This window comes from Coregonus lavaretus (genome assembly GCF_964263955.1).
Source record: "Coregonus lavaretus genome assembly, chromosome: 4".
Classification (NCBI taxonomy): Eukaryota; Metazoa; Chordata; class Actinopteri; order Salmoniformes; family Salmonidae; genus Coregonus; species Coregonus lavaretus.
The window spans coordinates 35,349,645-35,359,837 of NC_139991.1; positions in this window are offsets into that span (position 1 = coordinate 35,349,645).

Sequence of the window (10,193 nt, forward strand, 5' to 3'; positions counted from 1 at the left end):
CTAACAATCCACCCTAATAAAAATAGTACATTGCCAAAACAAACAAAACTCCCACTTCTTCCTTCTTTTAGTTCTCCATATCTCCCTTCTCAGGCTCTAGGACCTGAGATAGTGGTACGGCTTTTGCTAATATTCCATGTAACTCCTTTGCTGTGAAATCTTTCAGCCCCAGGAACCGCTCCGCCTGAATCACAATGATTTCAATCTTCCTAGATCTTTTCTCCACCTTGGCAGTACCATTTATCACAATTGCGATAAAGGCCACAAAGTCCACCTATTTAACCTTTAAAATGTCAGGATCCTCTTGGTGTAAGACAACCCCTGCAGACTGCAGTGAAGGCCTATCCACTACCATGGACTCTTCTGGCGCAACATTCAAACCCTCAACCCTTTTCACAACTTCTGCATATGAAATGCTCTGTACAACCCTGACTTTGGCCACCTCATTCTCCTTTACCCTTGTGGGGCATTCAGAAGATGTGGCTTCATGATTCCCACCGCAATTACATGTCACATTTTCTTCACTTTTATAAAACATAATATGATCTTTTCCACATCTTGTACATCTCGGCTTCTCCCTTCTGCAAACACTTTCTACATGACCAAAAGCTTTACAATGTTCACACTGCATTGTTCTTGGGATAAATGGCCTCCTGTAACTCAGTTGGTAGAGCATGGCGCTTGCAACGCCAGGGTTGTGGGTTCGATTCCCACGGGGGGCCAGTATGGAAAATGTATGCACTCACTAACTGTGAGTCGCTCTGGATAAGAGCGTCTGCTAAATGACTAAAATGTAAATGTAATAAATGCTCTAACTCTGTAGTTAATATACCCTAACCGCACTTCATTAGGGAGAGACTCCATTTCAAAGAACAGAACTCTTCACTTTTACCCCATTCCTCTGACGTGCTTCAATCACTCCAGGAATCTCTTCCAAATCAACTTCCCACAAAACGCTAGATATAACCCCCTTAAGCGGTGCCCTGTTCCAAAGCGACACACACAACACTTCAAACTTATCAAATCGATTAAGACACAATACACGTTCCTTCAAAAAAAATAAAATAATTATGTTCCGCAGAATCACAAAAGATCAAAACAAGCCCGCCTTTTGTGATCCTCACATCCTTCACTTTACCCAGCACTCTCTCCACCAGTTTGGATAACTCAAATGGTTTCTTCAAGATTGGTACTCTGCTCAGCTGCTCCTTATTAACAAACCGTACTCCTACTAGATACGAAGGGTCATTCTCATCACTGTACCCTACTTTGCTCCGTTTTCCATTCTTTTGAACAATACTCCAATTCTCCTTGATTCTACCACCATTGTATTCAGATTCCACTTCATCATCCGCTTCCGCCATCTTCCGTGAAGCTGTCAAAAAGAAAACTCCTCCATGCACCCTAACACCCCAAATTAAATTATTCTTCTTCTTCTTCTTTGATGAGGTTTAACGGCGGTTGGCATCCAATAAATGTTGCATTACCGCAACCTACTAGACTGGAGTATAACTCCCTTATACTTTGGTTGAAAAAAATATAATAAATACCCTACCATCTCACACTACACTCACACAAAAAAAAAAACACTATACTCCACTATTTAAATCTATTTAGTCCTACTTCAGGCCAACAGCCAGAAAGGATGTGACACCACCACTTAACACACCCTGTAACTCTTCTGACGTCAAGTCTCACACACCCAAATACCTCTCTGCAGCTGCCACCACAACCTACATTTTCTGTGACTTACCTTCCATCCCTGCAGTACAGTTGATAAACATTGCTATTAATGCAAAAAATCCAATCTTACTGAAACATATATCACTTGTTGGTTTATCCCTCTGTACTGGTACAGATCTACTTCACTGCCTCAGCATATGACAACTTCTGCACTACTCTAACCCTGGAAACCTCAACCTGCCTCTCTAGCATGGGACATTTCTGATCCCCAGCCCCATGGGCACCCCTACAATTAACACATACCACTACTTTCCCCAATGCTACACATTCCTTTGTCTCATGCCCTTCTGCACACTTCTCACACCTAGGAACCTCCCTCCTACACACATAATGTATTCGGCAATAAAAGCTCGTACAAGATAACTTATATATCCTAACATCATATTGTCGGGCAAAGACTCAACATCGAAACTCAAAAGAACAGACAACAACTCTTCTGTTTCACCACTCACGCCAACCTGTTTGCGTCGCACTAAACGACGAGCATCACAAACACCGGGAATCTTCCCCTTCAGTTGGTCAGCGTTTACATTTACCGCTACCCCAGTAATCACTCCTTTCAATGGCGCCCTTTTCTTGAGAGCAAAATAATTCACATCTCTTGCCCCCATTCGTTCAACGCGGAGCGCCTGCTCCTTCTGACCAGCAGAAACACAAACAATTACCACAAGACCACTTCTGGTTACTCTCACCGCACCCAACTCTGTTTTCACCCACCCTGAAACCACAAATGGATCAGCCAAAAGGCAACTCTCGGCCTCCGAGAACTTCACCACATCTACCACCTCAGATACTTCGCCCTCATTCACTTCCATTTCTCCCCCTGTCTTCGGCTCACTCTGCTTACACTTTCTACCATTCTTCTTTAACAAACCATCTCCCTTTTTTCCGCCATTTTTAACCGACTCAAGCTCACCCTCTTCCTCCCTCTCTCTCTTAGACCTCCTCTGCCTCTCTTTTTCCCTCCATTCCTCCTCCGTATTCCAAGTACACGTCTCCTTATGATAATACTGCACTTCTTCTGACGTACATCTGTCACGGATTCAGCCGAGGCTGCTCCTCCTCCTTGCTCGGGCAGGCTTCAGCGTTCATCGTCCCCGGGGTACTAGCTGCTGCCGATCGATGTTTCGGTGTTTGTCTAGTTTAGTCTTTATTGTTTACACCTGTTCCCCATTATGTTTGATTGTATTCCCTATATTTACCCCTGTCTCTCATTTGGAATTTGTGTGTTATTGTTCATTGTTACGTGTGTCGTTGGTGAGCGGGTTAGTTCCTCCCTGTGTGGAGGTTTTCTGTGTTCTTTACATCGTTTAGTAAAGCACGTTTCTTAGAGTTCTGTGTCCTGCGCCTGACTTCTTCCACCGCATTAAACTGACATTCGTGACAGAATAACACACCACGACATGGCGTCAGCAGGAGCGGCGGTGCCAACGGGATCACTGGAGGAGCGCGTTTTACAACAGGCGGCTATGATCCAGGATCTTGGCACCGCCATGGAAGGGGTGATGAACACTTTGAGGCGATGGGAAAGAGGAGGTTTGCCCACACCTCCTCCAACGATACCACCACCATCAGCCATACCCATCGTTTCACCTCTGGAGTCCAGTGGGATTCGGCTCTCGCTCCCGAGGGCTTATGATGGCACGGCGGCCGGGTGTCAGGGTTTCCTGCTCCAAGTGGAACTCTACCTGGCAACCATCCACCCGGCGCCCTCGGGATACGAGAGCGTGTCCGCCCTCATCTCCTGTCTGTCCGGCAAGGCACTGGAGTGGGCCAACGCCGAGTGGGGGGGAATAGATGCCGCTACAGTAAACTATGCAGAGTTCACCCGCCACTTCAGGGCGGTGTTCGATCATCCCCCAGAGGGGAAGGCGGCGGGTGAGCGTCTGTTCCACCTCAGACAGGGGAAGAGGAGCGCGCAGGAGTTCGCACTGGACTTCCGGACTCTGGCTGCCAATGCGGGATGGAATGAGAAGGCCCTCATCGACCACTACAGGTGCAGCCTAAGGGAGGATGTTCGTCGAGAGTTGGCCTGCAGGGACACCAACCTAAGTTTCGATCAGCTGGTGGACATGTTGATTCGCCTAGATACCCTGTTGGCTACCCGCGGGCGTCCAGAGTTGGGGCCGTCCATTCCATCCCCCAGCACTTCCGAGTCGAGCCCTATGGAGCTTGGGGGTGCTGGTGCTAGGGAGACTAAGAGAGAGACCAGGAGAGAGGCCGTCCCCTGCACCAACTGTGGCAGCAGAGGACACACTGCGGTTCGGTGCTGGGGAGGGTCTCCTAGGAATCGAGGCAGTAGGCAATGCACTGATGAGTCATTCCAGGTGAGTAAGCACCCAACTCACCCAGAGCTTTCTGTTGTACATATGTGTATTAAAGTTGTGTTTCCCGAGGTTTCTTCTCACTCCCAGCATAAGGCGCTAGTAGATTCAGGCGCAGCTGGGAATTTTATCGATCGCCGGTTCACATATAAGTTAGGGATCCCTATTGTACCAGTTGATGTGCCCTTCCCCATCCATACCTTTAGATAGCCGCCCTTTGGGGTTGGGATTGATTAGGGAGGTCACAGCACCACTTAAGATGAAGACGCAGAAGGGCCATGAGGAGATTATACAGTTGTATTTGATTGACTCTCCTGCGTTTCCCGTGGTGTTGGGGCTTCCCTGGTTAACATCTCATGACCCCAACATTTCATGGCAACAGAGGGCTCTCAAGGGATGGTCTGATCGGTGTGTAGGTGTTTCCGTAGGGGCAACGACGGTGGAAAGTCCGAACCAAATTCCCACAATGCACATTCCTCCTGAGTATGCCGATTTGGCACTCGCCTTCTGTAAAAAGAAGGCGACTCAATTACCACCTCATCGACAGGGGGATTGTGCGATAGACCTCCAGGTAGGCGCTGCGCTTCCTCGTAGTCATGTGTATCCTCTGTCTCAGGAGGAGACGGCAGCTATGGAGACATACGTCACCGAATCTCTGAGACAGGGATACATACGGCCGTCCACTTCCCCTGCGTCCTCAAGTTTCTTTTTTGTGAAGAAGAAGGATGGGGGTATTGATTACCGTGGTCTCAATCAGATTACAATTAAATACAGCTATCCTCTCCCTCTGATTGCTAGTATGACGGAGTCATTACACGGGGCGCGATTCTTCACAAAACTGGATCTCAGGAGCGCTTACAACCTGGTGCGCATTAGGGAAGGAGATGAGTGGAAGACAGCATTCAGTACCACCTCGGGTCACTATGAGTACCTCGTCATGCCATACGGCTTAATGAATGCTCCTTCAGTCTTCCAATCATTTGTGGACGAGATTTTCCGGGATTTGCATGGACAGGGTGTAGTGGTGTATATTGATGACATTCTAATATACTCCGCTACACGAACCGAGCATGTGTCCCTGGTACGTCGGGTGCTGGGTAGACTGTTGGAGCATGACCTGTATGTGAAGGCGGAGAAATGTCTGTTTTTCCAGGAGTCCATCTCCTTCCTGGGACATCGGTTTTCCGCGTCAGGGGTGGAGATGGAGATTGACCGCGTTTCAGCCGTGCGTAATTGGTAGACTCCCACTACGGTGAAGGAGGTGCAGCGGTTTTTGGGTTTTGCCAATTACTACCGGAGGTTTATCCGGGGTTTTGGACAGGTAGCAGCTCCCATCACCTCCCTGCTAAAGGGGGGCCCGGTGCATTTGCAGTGGTCGGCTGAGGCGGACAGGGCGTTTAGACATCTGAAGGACCTGTTCACCTCGGTTCCGGTGCTGGCACATCCGGATCCCTCTTTGGCGTTCCAAGTTGAGGTGGATGCGTCCGAGGCGGAGATCGGTGCTATACTGTCTCAGCGCTCGGGCACGCCTCCAAAACTCCGCCCCTGTGCTTTCTATTCTAAGAAGCTCAGTCCGGCGGAACGCAATTATGACGTGGGGGACAGGGAGCTGCTAGCAGTGGTTCAAGCCCTGAAGGTGTGGAGACATTGGCTTGAGGGGGCTAAACACCCTTTTCTCATTCTGACTGACCATCGTAACCTGGAGTACATCCGGGCAGTGAGGAGACTGAACCCTCGTCAGGCTAGGTGGGCCATGTTTCTTGCCCGGTTTGTATTTAACCTCACTTATATACCAGGGTCACAGAACGCTAAGGCAGACGCCCTGTCCCGACGATATGACACAGAGGAGAGGTCCATTGAGCCCACTCCCATACTTCCGGAGTCTTGTCTAGTGGCACCGGTGGTGTGGGAGGTCGATGCGGAAATCGAGCGGGCGTTACGTGCCGACCCTACTCCCCCAGAGTGTCCAGAGGGGCGGAGGTACGTGCCGCTCGAGGTCCATGATCGACTGATATATTGGGCTCACATATCACCCTCCTCTGGTCATCCTGGTATTGGTCGGACGGTGCACTGCCTTAGCGGGAAGTACTGGTGGCCCACCTTAGCTAGGGACGTGAGGGTTTACGTTTCTTCCTGCTCGGTGTGCGCCCAGTGTAAGGCGCCTAGACACCTGCCCAGAGGGAAGTTACAACCTCTACCCGTTCCACAACGGCCGTGGTCTCACCTATCGGTGGATTTTGTCACGGACCTTCCCCCCTCCCAGGGGAATACCACGATCTTGGTCGTTGTGGATCGGTTTTCTAAGGCCTGCCGTCTAATTCCTATGCCAGGTCTTCCTACAGCCCTACAAACGGCTGACGCCCTGTTTACTCACGTTTTCCGGCACTACGGGGTGCCTGAGGACATAGTGTCTGATCGGGGTCCGCAGTTCACCTCTAGAGTTTGGAGGGCGTTTATGGAACATTTGGGGGTCTCGATTAGCCTTACCTCAGGTTTTCACCCTGAGAGTAATGGGCAGGTGGAGAGAGTAAACCAGGATGTGGGTAGGTTTTTGAGGTCCTATTGCCAGGACCGGCAGGAGGAGTGGTCGGGGTATATCCCCTGGGCAGAGATAGCCCAAAACTCACTCCGCCACTCCTCTACTAATCTTACGCCTTTTCAGTGTGTGTTGGGTTATCAGCCGGTCCTGGCACCCTGGCATCAGAGCCAGATCGAAGCTCCTGCGGTGGATGAGTGGTTTCGGCGCTCGGAGGAAACATGGAACACTGCGCATGTCCATCTGCAGCGGGCTATCAGACGGCAAAAGGCGAGCGCCGATCGCCACCGCAGTGAGGGTCCGGTTTATGCACCGTGAGATCGGGTCTGGCTCTCGACCCGAAACCTGCCCCTTCGCCTGCCCTGCCGGAAGCTGGGTCGGCGGTTTGTGGTGCCATTTAAAGTCCTGAGGAGATTGAACGAGGTGTGTTATAGGTTACAACTGCCCATTAATTACCACATTAACCCCTCGTTCCATGTGTCTCTCCTCAGGCCGGTGGTAGCTGGTCCACTCCAGGAGAATGAGATACGAGAGGCTCCTCTGCCCCCACTAGACATCGAGGGGGCTCCGGCGTACTCAGTCCGTTCCATCGTGGATTCGAGGCGTCGGATGGGGGTCTGCAGTATCTCGTGGAGTGGGAGGGGTACGGTCCGGAGGAACGGTGCTGGGTCCCTAGGAGGGACATCCTAGATCCCTCCCTGTTGAGGGATTTCCACCGGAGTCATCCGACTCGCCCTGCTCCGCGTCCTCCTGGCCGTCCCCGAGGCCGTGGTCAGCGCACGGCTGGAGCCGCGCGTCAAGGGGGGGGGGGGGGGGGTACTGTCACGGATTCAGCCGAGGCTGCTCCTCCTCCTTGCTCGGGCAGGCTTCGGCGTTCGTCGTCCCCGGAGTACTAGCTGCTGCCGCTCGATGTTTCGGTGTTTGTCTAGTTTAGTCTTTATTGTTTACACCTGTTCCCCATTATGTTTGATTGTATTCCCTATATTTACCCCTGTCTCTCATTTGGAATTTGTGTGTTATTGTTTATTGTTACGTGTGTCGTTGGTGAGCGGGTTAGTTCCTCCCTGTGTGGAGGTTTTCTGTGTTCTTTACTTCGTTTAGTAAAGTACGTTTCTTAGAGTTCTGTGTCCTGCGCCTGACTTCTTCCATCGCATTACACTGACATTCGTGACAACATCTTGTGCTTGCCTTCTCAAGGGACGCCATTTAACCAGCTGTCACAATCTCCCCTGTGAATTAAATGTTCAGTTTAGATAGTTTTAACATCTAGTTTTTATCAGACATCAATTCAATGCTATAATTTCAATATTTGAAATTGAACATCTAGATTGCATCATCATAAAACATAGGCTACACTATCTCTTGGTCAATTAAAAAGCCACATCTTCTACACCTCACCTGGGGTGTATTCATTAGTGGTCATGTCTAGAAGGGATACAGCTTTTGTTTTGCATTTTAGCTAACCCTACCCCTTACCTTAACTTAATTATCCTAACCTGCTACGTTAATTATCCTAACCTGCTGCGTAAGTTCTCCTAACCTGCTATGAAAAGTAAATGCTGTATGCCATCTAGACAACGTTAATTTGTCAGATTCTGTTGCAAATCATTTGGTCTGTTGCAAAATGTTTTGCAATGGATACCGTTTACCATTTAATGTAGAAACCAAACAGAAGCAAACAGAGCAAACGGAACGAGATGGGGAGGAACCTACCTGAATTTGTCCAATATAAACTAATTTTCGTTGCAGAATGTTTTCTGTTTGGAATAAACGTTTTCCGTTGCAAAATGTTTTGCAACAAACGAACGTTTTGAATGTCACGGTTTCGGCCGAGGCTGCTCCTCCTCCTGGTTCGGGCAGGCTTCGGCGGTCGTCGTCCCGGAGTACTAGCTGCCACCGATCTATGTTTCATGTTCGTTTGGTTTTGTCTTGATGTTGTACACCTGTGTCTTGTTAGTCCTCGTTAGTGTCCTATTTAGTTCTCGTTGGTTGTGTGTGTCTTTGTGTGTGATTGCTCTGCTGTTTCGTGTTGGAGCTACTATTTTCCCTCCAGTGTTTTGGAGAGGTTATTTTGCACATGTTAGTGCGCCGTTTGTTTTGTCGCCTGTGTGCGCCGTGTATTCGCCTTCGGGCTTCTTGTGCTTATGTCTTTTGTGAATATTGCACTAAAGCCTTTGGACTGAGCCTCTGCGTCCTGCGCCTGATTCATACACCACACCCACCTTCAGCACCCGTTGACAGAATCACACACCTTAATGGAATCAGCAGGATCGGCAGTGACGCCTGTGTCGCTCGAGGAGCATATCCGTGGGCAAGATGGCCAGATAAGACAACTGGAGACCGCTCTACAGGACGTAATCAACACCTTGCACCGATGGGAGGCCAGCAGGGTACCCACACCTCCACCTACCCTGCCCACCCCATCGGCCGGTCCACCAGTCCCAGGTTCGGAACCCAGGGGGATTCGGCTCTCGCTCCCGATGACGGAACAGCTGCCGGGTGTCAGGGGTTCCTCCTGCAGGTGGAGCTCTACCTGGCCACTGTACACCCGGTGCCCTCGGGACACGAGAGCGTTTCCGACCTCATCTCCTGTCTCACGGGCAAGGCGTTGGAGTGGGCTAACGCCGAGTGGAGGAAGATGGACGCCCACACCATCTCCTACGCCGAGTTCTCCCGTCGCTTCAAGGCCGTGTTCGACCATCCACCTGAGGGCAAAGCGGCGGGGGAGCGTCTAGTCCACCTGAGACAGGGGAGGAGGAGCGCACAGGCGTTTGCTTTAGAGAATGAACGGGCCCTCATCGACCATTTTCGATGTAGCCTACGGGAGGACGTTCAACGTGAGTTGGCCTGCAGGGATACCCATCTTACCTTCGACCAGTTGGTCGATATGTCCATCCGTCTGGACACCCTGCTGGCCACCCGTGGACGTCCCGAGGGGGGTCCTTCCATTCCGCCCTCCGGCACCTCCGAGCCGAGCCCTATGGAGCTCGGGGGTGCCGGCGCTAGAGAAAGGAGGAGGAGGAGCCCGAGGGGGCCTGTCTCCTGCACCAAGTGCGGTCGTGGAGGGCACACTGCGGCCAGGTGCTGGGGAGGGTTCTCCGGGGGAGAAGACAACAGGCCACGCACTGGGGGGGCCTCCCAGGTGAGTAGACGTCCCACTTACCCAGAGCTTTCTGTTGCGCACTTTTGTATACCTGTTTGTTTTCCACAGGTTGCACCTCATTCCCAGCATAAGGCACTAGTAGATTCAGGCGCAGCTGGGAATTTTGTTGATCGGAAGTATTGTTTAGATTTAGGGATCCCTCTCCTACCTGTTGAAAACCCTTTTCCCGTTCATGCCTTAGATAGCCGCCCGTTGGGGTCGGGGCTGATTAGGGAGATCACAGCGCCACTTAGGATGTGTGCGCAGGGGGGTCATGAAGAGACTATACAGCTGTATCTGATCGACTCTCCTGCGTACCCGGTGGTGCTGGGAATTCCCTGGTTAAGCACCCATAACCCTGCTATTTCGTGGCAACAGAGGGCTCTCGATGGGTGGTCTGCTCAGTGCGAGGGGCGATGTCTGGGTGTTTCCGTGGGGGCGACTTCGG